Here is a 12,900-nt window from a genome sequence, read left to right on the forward strand (position 1 = left end):
CTGGATTATTTATGGTACTTCGATACTCTCCTTCAAACATCACCCCTCTTGTTCTGGTTTGCTGACAGACTAGTGTTTTGGACGCTGGTGCTTCTCTCCTGTTTAGGTGTTATCTGTGGGCAGAAGAGGATTAACTCAGCAGGTCTGAGTTACTCAAACTCTAATAAAAGACTTGTTTTCAGGACAGATCCTTGTCTGGATCCTGCAAGATAATCTCTGAACCCCCCAAAATGAGGTGCCCTTGCTAAATAAAGAGAATTGTGATAGGTAGACCAAAAATAAATATCCATAACGAAGTAGCATTTAAGGCTTTTATCTAGGCCTAGGTTTTGCTTTGTCTCCCAGCACCCCTTGCTTCTCACCAAACTTTGTATCTGCTTTTAGTTACAAAAGTTTGTTCATTATTGTACAAACATATGTTGCTATGCCTTTATGTTTCTGGTCAGGCTATTGTTTGTGTTTAGAAGAGCCTTCCTCATCATCTTTCAAACTTTTATTTACCCTTCAAAACTCAATTCAAATACAACTTTTTTGGTGACATTTGTCATAATCCATCAGTCAGAATCAATTGCTCAGTCTGTGCTAATTTAGACAGTTTATATTTCTATTATAAATTCACAGTCTTAGAGTTAGTTGTGTTTATCTTTGTCCATCAGAAGATTAAAGAACAAGAAAAAAATAAGTGTCTTAATTATTTTTACATCCTCTAATTTGTGGTGGTACCCGTGAGTAGCTGGGCACCATCCTGCTGGGCACTCTCTCAATTTATAATCTAAGTAAAAAGCATAATTGCTATGTAAAAACAGTATTAAGGTAAATCTTCTAATCTCACCTTCTCACCAGATTGCAAACAATAAATATAAGCCATATGGATATTCTGGAATCACTTCTAATTCTTCTAGTACTTAAATCATAATAAACAATAAATATTTTAGTTAAATTTGATTGAAGCAAAAAGCTACCTAGTTTCCCTTAAAATATTCTCATTGGCCCACAGCTAATTGTCCTACTAGTTAGATGACAAGTTGAAAATTAAGGTTTTAAGTAATACGTGTTTGAGCGAGATCATAGGATGAGAGTATGTAGTATCAGTATAGAAGTGAATTTAATTTGGATACATCATAAAAGATACAGAATTGTTATATATGCATATCTAAATAGTAGAAAGAATTGTTACTCATGAATAAATTGATTATATATCATACGTAAAAATATTACAAAATTTAGCTTTTTTTAAATAGTACATTTATAATCAATATAATTTGTTCTGTGATTATACCTATTGCTGTCTTTTTACAGACTATGACTACTGGATTACAACCAAATTTGTCAGCTGAATTCCAGCTGCAGAAATCATGTTTCTCTTAACTATATGAGAAGGAGAAGGAGCACAGACTCATTTCCAAGCCTCAGGTTGAGACCATAGTGTCGGCTGAAAAATAATAAACTTTAACTTTTTAAATGAGTTCCTTTTATGGGGAAGCCACTTAGAAAGTATAAATATGAAACTAGTTACAGTGTATTTTTTGATACATTTCAGATTTCAGCCAAAGCTAGAAAGGATGCTCGTAATATTACAGAAAAAATTTTCCTGCCTACCAACAGATAATGCTATCTAAAATAATCTCACTAGAGTGATGCATATTATACACTTACAGATTCTCATAATATAAATATTCAGAATAAAGCAAAAAAAATCACATTATAATTTTAAATTTAATTATCCAAATCATCTATTTTTGCCTTTACTTTCATATGTTTTTTCCCAAAAGCTGAAATTTATCTTACGACATAGAAAAAGACATTTTCCAATAAATGTACAATTGAGATTTTATTTTAGTTTTGTTTTTTTACTTTTAGATATAGTTCTAGAATTGAAGACCTGTTTTTGTGTTATATATTAATTTATCTTTTCTAACTTGTTTTTTAGTAAACAATAATAACATTTAATGTTTAAGCATGTAGATGCAAAATATGGTATTTAAGGTCTTCAATGAGCATTCCTACTATACCTTCCTAGCTAAACCTTGCTCTACTATTGTACAATAACAGGATGAATCAGTTATGCTGACCTTCTCAGATTACTGAATAGCCCCATGACAATGTCTTTCACTTACTGATATCATGTATTAGTGACAACACCAAATATTGTACATACTCTAATGAAAATTAGCATATTAGAATGGTTTAGACTTGCAAATATTTGAGGTTAAATACCAAACAAATCACTTAGTAGTTATGTGCCCATGGCAATCTACTCGAACCTCTTTATGCTTACTTATCTTCATGTTTGATTTGGTGATAATAATAGTACTTAAGTTGTAGCGTTTTTATGAACACAAAATTAGTAAATCTATGAGAAGTGCTAGACAACTTGCAAGTGCTCAATAATTTTTAATTGGTGTTTTAGTCCTAGATTTGTCGCTAAATAATGTGAAACATCAGGCAAGTCATTTACTCTCTTTTGTCAAATGGAGATAATAGCACCTTTCTTAAGTAGTTACTAAGGTTGTCATCAGTGCAAAGTTTTAAAATTTTAGTAATTTACATATTAAATTAAAAGACTCTCTTTTACTATAAGTGATTAGTCTTAAAGGGGGTAGAGTAAATAGAGTTAAAGTTGTGTTAAAAGTAGGTATAATCGTAAATGGAAGATACGAGAAGATAAAAAAAGAGAGAGAGAATAAACCAAGATATCATCTACCCAAACCTGAAATTCTATAAACACTGAACAGAATGTGTGACATGTACAAACCAAAATCAATGTCTGTAAAACACAGAAACCTGAAAAACATTATATAATAAGAAAACATTATAAACTTATGATAGAGCAATTGCTTTTAGAAAATGCAACATGGTAAGTACTCAATAAATATTTGTTATTATGAATATACATCTTCAGAACAATCTTACAATGTATATATTTTTTATCTCCAATTTACTAATCACAAAACAGAAGTTCATAAAATTTAGGTAAATTACCCAAGTTCCACAGCATAATTAAAACAAACTCAAATCTTCTGCCAATAAAGCTTATTTTTCTCCTAAGATAATAAACTTCCTCTCAATTCCATGAAATCACAACACATAAGTATGTCTGAAGCAATGGTATAAACCCAGGCTGAAATAGCCAACACATCTTTCCAAACACTTTAGAAAAAATTATGTTTCTTTTTCCATTAAAAAGAAGTAGAATATATGATTCATGTGGCCATATAAATTTAAATGGTAATGGCTTCATCAATATCTTAAAGGAAGAAGTTGAATAATTAATTACCACTAGAAAAACATTAACAATGCAAGAGTGTGACATAATCTTCTGTAGGTTTGTATAAGGTCAAGTACATATATTTTTTATTGTATTATGTTCTATGTATCAAATCGTATGGGGAATTTCAAGGATAGTTTTGCCACATGCAATTTTAACCTTTCATATTGGCTTTAATTTTTATTTTTTTGCTTTTCATTATTTATTTATTTATTTTTATGGTGACATTGGTTAATAAAACCCAGTAAGTTTCAGGTATAAAATTTAGCAGTAAGGCGTGTGTGTGTGTGTGTGTGTGTGTGTGTGTGTGTGTGTGTGTATTGCATTGTGTGTTCACCACCCATAGTTAGATTTCTTTAAGTCACCACATGTTTGACCCCTTTTACTCCATCTACCTTCTCCCACACACACCCTCTGGTAATCACTAGTCTATTGTCCATGTCCATGAGTCTCTGTTTATTTGTCCTGTTTGTTTGTTGCTTTTAGATTTATATCCTGCATATAAGTGACATCACGTGGTTTTCAACTTTTTTGTCTGGCTTATTTTGCTTAGCAAATATTACTCAGCCATAAGAAGAGATGAAATACTGCCATTTGCAACAATATGAATGACTTTAGAACCTAACATTACACTTCCCATCCACTGATGGGAAGCAAATTTAATCAGTTCTCCTTAGATGATAATACTTCTTATATTCTCTGTATTAGTGAAAGTATACTAATGGCTATAGTCCACAAATGTTGAAATTTCAGTAGCTTATCACAGTGAACATTTACTTCTCGTGCAAAATACCTCAAATGGGTTTTCCTGAAGAGGGTGACTCTCTTTCTAGCTGTGATTCAGGGATCTAGGCCTCTTCCATATTATAAATGCGATCTTTCAACTTTATTGCTTGGCTTCTAAGATCTATGGACCATTTGCTGCAAGGAGAAGAACAGGGAAAAAAATCATAAATGGGAGGTTTTATATTCCTGACCTGGAATTCTGACGGCTTTTTAGAATTTCTACTGTATATACGTTATGCATTGTATACATCACAATGTATATTTAATATACATCCCCTTGACTAGAACTCAATCACATCGTTGCACTTATCTACAAAGGAGGATGAGAAAAGCAATCTAGGTCTGCACACAGGAAGAAGATGTGGAGACACTCTCCAAATTGAGATATTGTAGATATCTTCTCTACAAGAAGACGATGTCTCATTCTAGAGTTTCACATATCCATGTTTTGAAGACAATTCCAAATAAACCTTCCTAAAAAGCTGAGCTTCCCCAACACAGATGTGATCCTTCCATAAGTGAACCATTAAAAAAGTTCATGGCATTTTTGTTTTGTTTTGTTTTTACATTGTTCTTAAAGAATGTAAAGGTAAATAGAGATGTTAAGGGTGTGATTCAGGAACCAATATCACAAGTTCAAACTCCAACAGGTTTCTGGATTAACTTTATGACCTTGAAATTTTGCTTTAACTCTCTGTGACTTAATTTTGTTATCTAAAAGATTCAGTTGGTGAGATATATAGACATATCTTAGAAGAGTGCCTGGCACATGGTGAGTACCCAATAAATATTATCAATTATCTTAAATCTGCCATTTATTATCCATTTACTTATTTCATAACCTTTCCTAAACCATAAACCTCCTGAAGTCCATGATCATACCTTACTCACTTGAGATCCTATGTATTCTTTCTATAGTACCTTAAGAATATTAGGCAATCAAATATTTGTTGGATCAAACAAATAATTTCTCTCTTATTTTTTTATAAAAAAATTATATGCACTGTCATTTTCATGATGAAAAGGATAATATATCAGAATAAAATACATAATGATGCTTCCTATTGAGTTGTAAAATATTAAAATATATTTATAATTTTCCCCATTACTTCACACAGCTTAGTATATAAACATCCTTCTAAATGTTTAAGGTAGTATTTATGATTGCATTTTACCCTATGTGCCCTTTATATTAATGTAAACTCTTGAACAGTGACCAAAAATCATTACAGTTTGATGTCTTCCCAGTGGCCAGAATGAAATGAATTGGTCTCAGTCCAAATCCTGGTGGACAAGTGTCTAAATCAAAAAACATCAACACAATTAGCATCACTTTAGTTAATAGTTTTAACCACTGAGGTCAAGGATAAAATGAATAATAAAATTTGAACTAACCTTGCCATGCAAGTTGTACTCCTTCCAAAATAGAGGTTAGATAAGCTTAAAGGGATATCTGCTAACTAGTTAATTTGCAGAATAAAAGGAATAAAGGAACTTCAATTAGGCTGACTAGGAAGTTATGTAGTTTTATGAAACCTAATTTTTTTAATAATCATTTATTTTCAAATAGCCTTTAAAGGTTTTCTTCATGAAAAATTAAATTTTACCAAAACTAATAAGAATTTTCAACCTACTATTAATTTTGCAAATAAAGTTGAGAACTTTGTTTCATTCCCTAGTCACCATGTCATAGACTCACTGGCAAATTTCTAAAAACTTAGGATAAACACAAATATTCCCTAGGGTCTTTACAGAAAATAGAAGAAATGATCTCTGGATCCAAAGAAATTTATAAAGGACTTCAAAGTAGAAAAGCTAATTCTTTCTAGTAGAAAAAGGAAAAGCCTGACTATTACCCCCTTCATAGAATGATGGGATTCTCTACATTTTAAAAGAATCCAGATATTTCATTTTTACATATGAGATAATTAAGGTTCTTATAAGCTGAGTTGATTTACTCAGAGTTACACAGTGATCATTACTCTTCCTGTGATACTTTAGTATCTACTCTAAACAGTTATGCATTAATAAAAATTTTTATTTATGCATACATGTGTGTATGTATGTGTTCAACACTGTTCAGGCACTGAGAAAAACATCCATGAGTAAAGTTGGTAGAACTTTACGCTTTTATGAAATTTACATTCTACTAATAGGAGAAAGAAAATAAATAAGAAATATGATGCAATATGACAAGGTCAGGGAAATCAGTTTGGGAGTGGTATATTAGTTTTCTAGGATTGCCATCAAAAGTATCTGTTGTTTAAGACTGGGAGGCTTAAAAAACAGAAATTTATTTTCTCACAGTTCTGTAGGCTGGAAGTCCAAGGTGAAGGCGTTGGTGGTGTTGGTTTCTTCTGAGATCCATGAGAGAAGGATCTGTTCTAGGCCTCTCTCCTTGGCTGGTAAGTGACCATCTACTCCCTGTGTCTTCATATCATCTTCCCTCTATACATGCATCTGTGTTCAAATATCCTCTACTTATAAGGACATCAGTCATACTGGATTAAGTCCCACCCTAATGATCTTGTTTGAACTTTATTACCCCTTTGAGAATTCTATCGCCATATACAGTCACATTCCGAGGTACTAGGGGTCAGAACTTCAACATATAAATTTTGAAGGGCTCACAATTTAGCCCATAAAGTAAAACTTGAATTTTAAATAAAATGATCAAGTTGGGTTTCAATGAAAAGGTGACATTTGTTCAAAAGGATGGAGATAACTTGCAAAACAAAAAAAAACTTAAGTTGTAACTTTGTAATAAAAACCAAATTTGCAATTAATAAGAATTAACTAAAGCTAACTAAGGTAAGGACAAAGTAGAATCTCATAGAACCCAGGAAAGAGGTTTAGCTTGGTTTCAGGAAGACCCTAAAATCAGAACCCAGAAAGCCTCAAAGAATGTAGGCAGTGCTATGTCTCTCCATCTCTCTTTTTTGCTTATCTGTTTTATTCTCTTCCTGTAGACCTCTCTCTGCTTATCAGGCCACATAGTTGCTGAAGACTCTCCATGCTTTCGTAGTTAATATATATCCTATTTTCAACTGTTTGTAGAGATTTAGTAGCTATTCTTGAATACTAATTCCAAATTCCCAGGAGAGTCCGAATAGCCAAGTTAACTGTGGACAAAGACCTAGGATCATATAAAACAAAGAAAGATTCCCAGGATCCTTCTCTGTGGAAGAAGATGAGGGTATGACTTGTGGGCTAAGTAAATGCCTCCAACATATTCTATTACAGACAGTAAAGTTTTCTTCTTTGGCTGTTAGAAATAACTTTTTTTTTTTTTAGAAACTTTATTGTTTCAGTCCTTTTTCCATTCTTACAATTCCTTCATCAGATTTTACCAATTCTCTGTCAGCTAAGTCTGAATATTTCTTCTCTGATATGGAAAGGTAGAAAGAGCACAGAAAGAGGAGTCATAAAAATTAGGTGAAATCCTAAATTTCACATTACATAGCCATATGATATTGAGCATGCTACTTTAAATGTCCCATCTAGAAAATGCAAAAAGCTATTGTCCATTATAGTATAATTGCTTGTTTGCCTAAACCCCCAACTACTCATTTAAAATATATTTATTAATTTATAATAAATAAAAATAATTTATTGATTTCTCACCATGGGCCAGCCACACTAAGATAGGATATGCAAACATGGGGAGGAGAGAAGGAACCTAGCACATTATCAACCCATAGGAATTACTGTAGGTTGAATGTTTGTGTTTCCCAAAATTTATATGTTGAAATCCTAACCCCCAAATAATAGAAGGTGAGGTCTTTGAGAGGTAATTAGGTCATGAAGGAAGAACCTTCATAAATGGGATCTTATGAAAGAGGCCAAAGAAAGCTCTCCCCACTTGCTTCATGTTAGGTTACAGTGAGAAGAGGTCTATGAATGAGGAAACAGGTTTTTATCAGACACCTAATTTGCCAGCACCATGATTTTGGACTTCTCAGCCTTTAGAACTGCAAGAAATAAATGTTCATTGTTTATAAGCCATTCAATTATGATATTTTTGTTCTCAGCTTAAATTGACTAAGGAAAGAATTGCTATTTGCAATTTGAAATTCCAGTCTACGGTCATGCCACCCTGAACAAGCCTGATCCCATCTGATCTTGGAAGCTAAGCAGGGTCAGCCTGGTTAGTACTTGGATGGGAGACCACCTAGGAAGACCAGGTGCTGTAGATATAAAAAAAAATAATAAAATAAAATAAAATTTTAAAAAATAAAATAAAATTCCAATCGGTTTTATGATAACCTTTACCTATTTTAATAAAGTTTGAAACAAAACCTTCCTATGAAAGTAAAACACAGAAAGTAGAGAGAAAAACCATAATGTTCTAGAGAACAGAAATTAAATCTTGTTACCCTAAATACTCAAGATTTCATAGATTTAAAAAAGAGTAAACAGTGATATTTTGTAGACATGTCCCCATTCTCATATCTTTCACCTATAAGTATATTTAAGAAGGGAAATTTCAGGACAGATGAAATCAGGGTGATTCCATGACAAACTAGTGAGGAATAAACCAGTATAAAAATAGGACTGTGAGATAACTATAAAATAAAAGCATTTTGGTCATCATATACTATTCATATTATATCTTGAAAGATATTCAATACTCTTTTACTCCACATAGATTACCAAAAATTTCACATGTGGTGATGGTTTTATTTTACCTCTAACTTCAGCCTCTAACCTCAACATTCATATCTCCCAAATGTAAGCAATCCATGAATAGCTAAGTAATTTAAGGTTATTAATTAAAGTAAAATTGGCGGTTTGACTGCAGATTTCAGCCTGTTTTCTTGTGATTCTTTAAAGCAGTTGACTGCCTGCAAACATTTAAATGATTCCCCTGCCACTTGTCTATGTATTTAAGGAAATAGACTATTACAAGAGCAAAGATCTACTTGGTTTTTCTAATTTGATGGAGGATAAAAGGAGGCTTTTGCAGCTATGTTTTATTTCTAAACTCATTTAGCACCAAGTGCATATATACTTCGACTTTTTTGAAACAGGTTCGTTGTGAAAATGGTCTAATAACAAGTAGCTGGACCTAGAGTTTTTATCCATCCCTAAATGAGCCCAAGCTTGTTTCTCATCATTTCTTTGTTTCACTATTATGTTCTCTTTCAGCCTATTCTGTGGTCTCCTTCTGAACATACTCTTTTTTGTACTGTGTTGTCTTTGATTGTGAATATCTCATTAGATGCAGTAATTTCTATTATGTGTTTAACAATATAAATTCATCAACTGATCTCTACCTAGAGATCTCTACTTTTCTTAAATAACCCATTGACAATTTATAATATGGGTGCTTGCTTAAAATCTTATTAATCATATTAGGAAAATATAAGTTAGTAAGCCATTAAATTAAAAAAAGAGTACAAAATATAAATGTTTTATAATTCTGAGGTTGACTGACCAAGACAAAGCTTGCTTGCAGATAGTTTGTTACAAATGTGACTCAGATTTGAGGGCATAGACAGGAAAACATGGGAGGGAAAGTAATGTAAGACTGCAGAATATAAAAAACTCAGGGTCAAGATACCAGCTCTTTTACTTCTGTGTAAGTGGGACATTTTTTTGTGGTGTCCTGCAATTGTCTTGTGTGGGCTCCCAAGTGATGATTATTAATTTTCAGAAATTTGGCAAGTTGTTTTCCAAACCATTGGTACTTTGAAATTAGCCACTGTAATCATCAAACACTCCCCATCAAGATGTTTTTTTTTTCCTAAGGAACACCACTCATGCAAATTTTTATCTGTTCTATCTGGATCTACAGACTACAGTGACATTTTTTGTTAAAAAGTTTTGTTGGAACACAGTGACACTCGTTCATTTATGTATTACCTACTGCTTTCACACAATAAAGTCAGATTTGAGTAATTAGGGTACAGATTGTATGACCTACAAACCTTAAAATATTTACAATATGGCTTTTTACAGTAAAAGACTGTTAAACTACATTAAACAACGCTAAGTGATTTTTCTGCCTTGGTAATACAAAACTCAACAGCAAGATTATTCCATTTACATCTTTGCATTTGTTTATCAGTATAATAAGTGGGGGTACCCTCACTCTTTCCTGAGTAAGGTTTATGTATTTCTATCCCAACCCTTGTGCTTGGCTCCTCATATGTAGATATGTTTCTTAGCTCCCTAAATTTATCTGGCAGTTACAGAAGGATTTTAAACAGATTTTAATCTCCCAGACCCCGGATAACTACATCCTAGAAAAACAGTGTAACAAATTGTCCTCCTTGTGGTGGATTTTACCTCTTTTTTTTTAACCTAGTAATATACTGATATATCAATTTTTCCTTTGCGTAAATGATAGCTTAACCTGTGTTCTTCATTTTGGCATTCGGTTTTGCATAACCCAAAGTCCCACCTACTCTATCCACTGCCTTCAGTGTGCCTCTGATCCCAGAGAGCAATGGGGCAACTTTGATCTTTATAGCAGTGATCTTAAATCTCTGCTTTTTTATTTATTTTCGAGGTCTTCGTTGAACTCCATTTTCCTTCTCCTGTTTTTTTTTATGTCCATTATTCCACCATGAAAAGAAAATGTACGTAGTTCATATAGACCTAAAGTAATATATAAAGCTTTTCTTTGATTCTTAGTCTTTTCTACATTTCATAATTCTCAAGAAATTTTTGAAATGTTACTTAGTTCAATATTTGCATAACTATATTTATTTTTAAAACATCATTGCTCTTTTCCATATTTGATTATTTCACTTTTTTATTGCTAATCTCAATACTAATCATAATAGCTGATCAAAATTTAATAAAATTCAAAAACATAGGAAAACTCTTAAAGAATTAAATGTCAAATATAACTCATGCTCTGGTTAAAAACCATTATAGTTTTTCAAATATATTTTGATATTTTATTGATACAAAATTCAGCCTTAAAGACCAAAACTAAAAATATATATTTAAAAAAATTCTAAGATTCTAAATAGGAGAATACCACTTCCTTAATTAGCAGGAAAAGAAAAAGAGGTAAGTTAATTCTGTTGCTTTCTTCATCAAACAGATTCTAGGTGTTGCTGTTGCCGATAATCTTGCAATGAATAAAATCTAGCTTAAACTAATAAGCAAAATGGAAATATATATAGCAATGAAAGCTGAATATATCTGCCTACATCCAGGATTTTCTCTCTCTATCTCTAACTCTCTATCTCTTATCTCTGCTTCCTCCTCTGTTGGCTTTAATCTTAGGCAGACTCTCTACATGTAGCAAAAATGACACCCTATAACAGCTCTATGCTTACATATTACCTGTTAGGCACCAAAAAGCAAAAGAACCTTTTACCAGTAGCTCAAGAAAATGTGTCCCAGGACTTTGATTGTTCCAACCAAAACATATTTGTCGTTTCCTGACTCAATCAATGTGGTTATAAAAATACATGCTGTGATTGGCCAGGGCTAGATCACATGCTCTCTTCTATGGTATTTGAGAGAATGTCACATATAATCCTCAAATAATAATGAATTCTGTTAAAAAAAAAAAACATAAACAACAGGGGAAGGGAAATAAAGGTTATTGTATTTACAAATGTCCTCTATATGGACTATAAAAAGCTGCCTGTTTCTAATGTAAAAATTCCCACTATAATGAAGGTGTGTTACATGAAATGTAACTAAAATTTGAGCACTACTGCTCCTGTCTAAAAGAGTTTGCCCTAAAAAAGGAACCCTCATACACTGTAAGTGGGACTACAAATTGGTACAGCCACTATGGAAAACAGTATGGAGGTTCTTCAGACAACTAAGAATTAATCTACCATATGATCCAGCAATTCCACTACTGGGCATTTACCCCAAAGACTTGAAAACCTATATCCAAAAAGATATTTGCACACCTTAACAAATCAGAAACTAAAAAATTAGAAAGTTGAGGAATTAAGGCAAGTTCATCAATCAAGTCAATACATGACTTCCCCCGTAATATGGAGCAGCATTGTAATTACAATCTTTTTTACTTATTACATTACATTTGACCAGCATCATTTTCCTTCATTTTGAAATAGGGATTAAATAGCACCCACCTAATAAAGTCATAGTGAAGAAAAGAAAAGAATCCATGGAAAGCACTGCTCAATAGAAAGTGTTTGTTTTATTGCTACTCGGACAGCTCTTTCTAACTTCACCATGCCAACCTGGCTTTTTTAAAAAAAAGTTTGCCTACAACATCTTTGATAAGGAGCTAATATCTAAAATATATAAAGAACTAATACAACTCAACAACAACAACAAAACAATCCAATTATGGACCTGAACAGACGCTTCTCCCAAGAAGACATACAAATGGCCAACAAATGTCTAAAAATATGCTCAACTTCACTAGTTATTAGGGAAATGCAAATCAAAACCACAATGAGATACCACTTCACACTTGTTAGAGTGGCTATGATCAACAAGACAAATAATAACACGTGTTGGAGAGGTTGTGGAGAAAAAGGAAGCCTCATATGCTGCTGGTGGGAATGTAAATTGGTATAGCCACTATGGAACAGTATGACATTCCCTCAGAAAACTAAGAATAGAATTACCACATGACCTAGCAATTCTTGTTCAGAGTATCTACCTAAAACATTTTAAAACATTTTCCTGTAAAGATATACACACACTTGTATTTATTGCAGCATTATTCATAGCAGCCAAGACATGAAAACAACCAAAGTGTCCTTTGATAGATGATTGAATAAAGAAGATGTGGTACATATATACAATGGAATATTACTCAGCCACAAGAAAAGATGAAATACTGCCATTTGTGACAACATGGATCGATCTTGAGAATATCATGCTAAGTCAGACAG

General features: G+C 32.6%; 1 pseudogene; it reads left to right on the forward strand.

The window, feature by feature from the left end:
- Window positions 1–8,132: 8,132 nt before the first annotated feature.
- On the forward strand, window positions 8,133–8,250 carry LOC111740070 (annotated as a pseudogene).
- The last annotated feature ends 4,650 nt before the right edge of the window (window positions 8,251–12,900 follow it).

The sequence above is a fragment of the Pteropus vampyrus genome, unplaced genomic scaffold (assembly GCF_000151845.1).
Source record: "Pteropus vampyrus isolate Shadow unplaced genomic scaffold, Pvam_2.0 Scaffold57, whole genome shotgun sequence".
In the NCBI taxonomy this organism is placed as follows: Eukaryota; Metazoa; Chordata; class Mammalia; order Chiroptera; family Pteropodidae; genus Pteropus; species Pteropus vampyrus.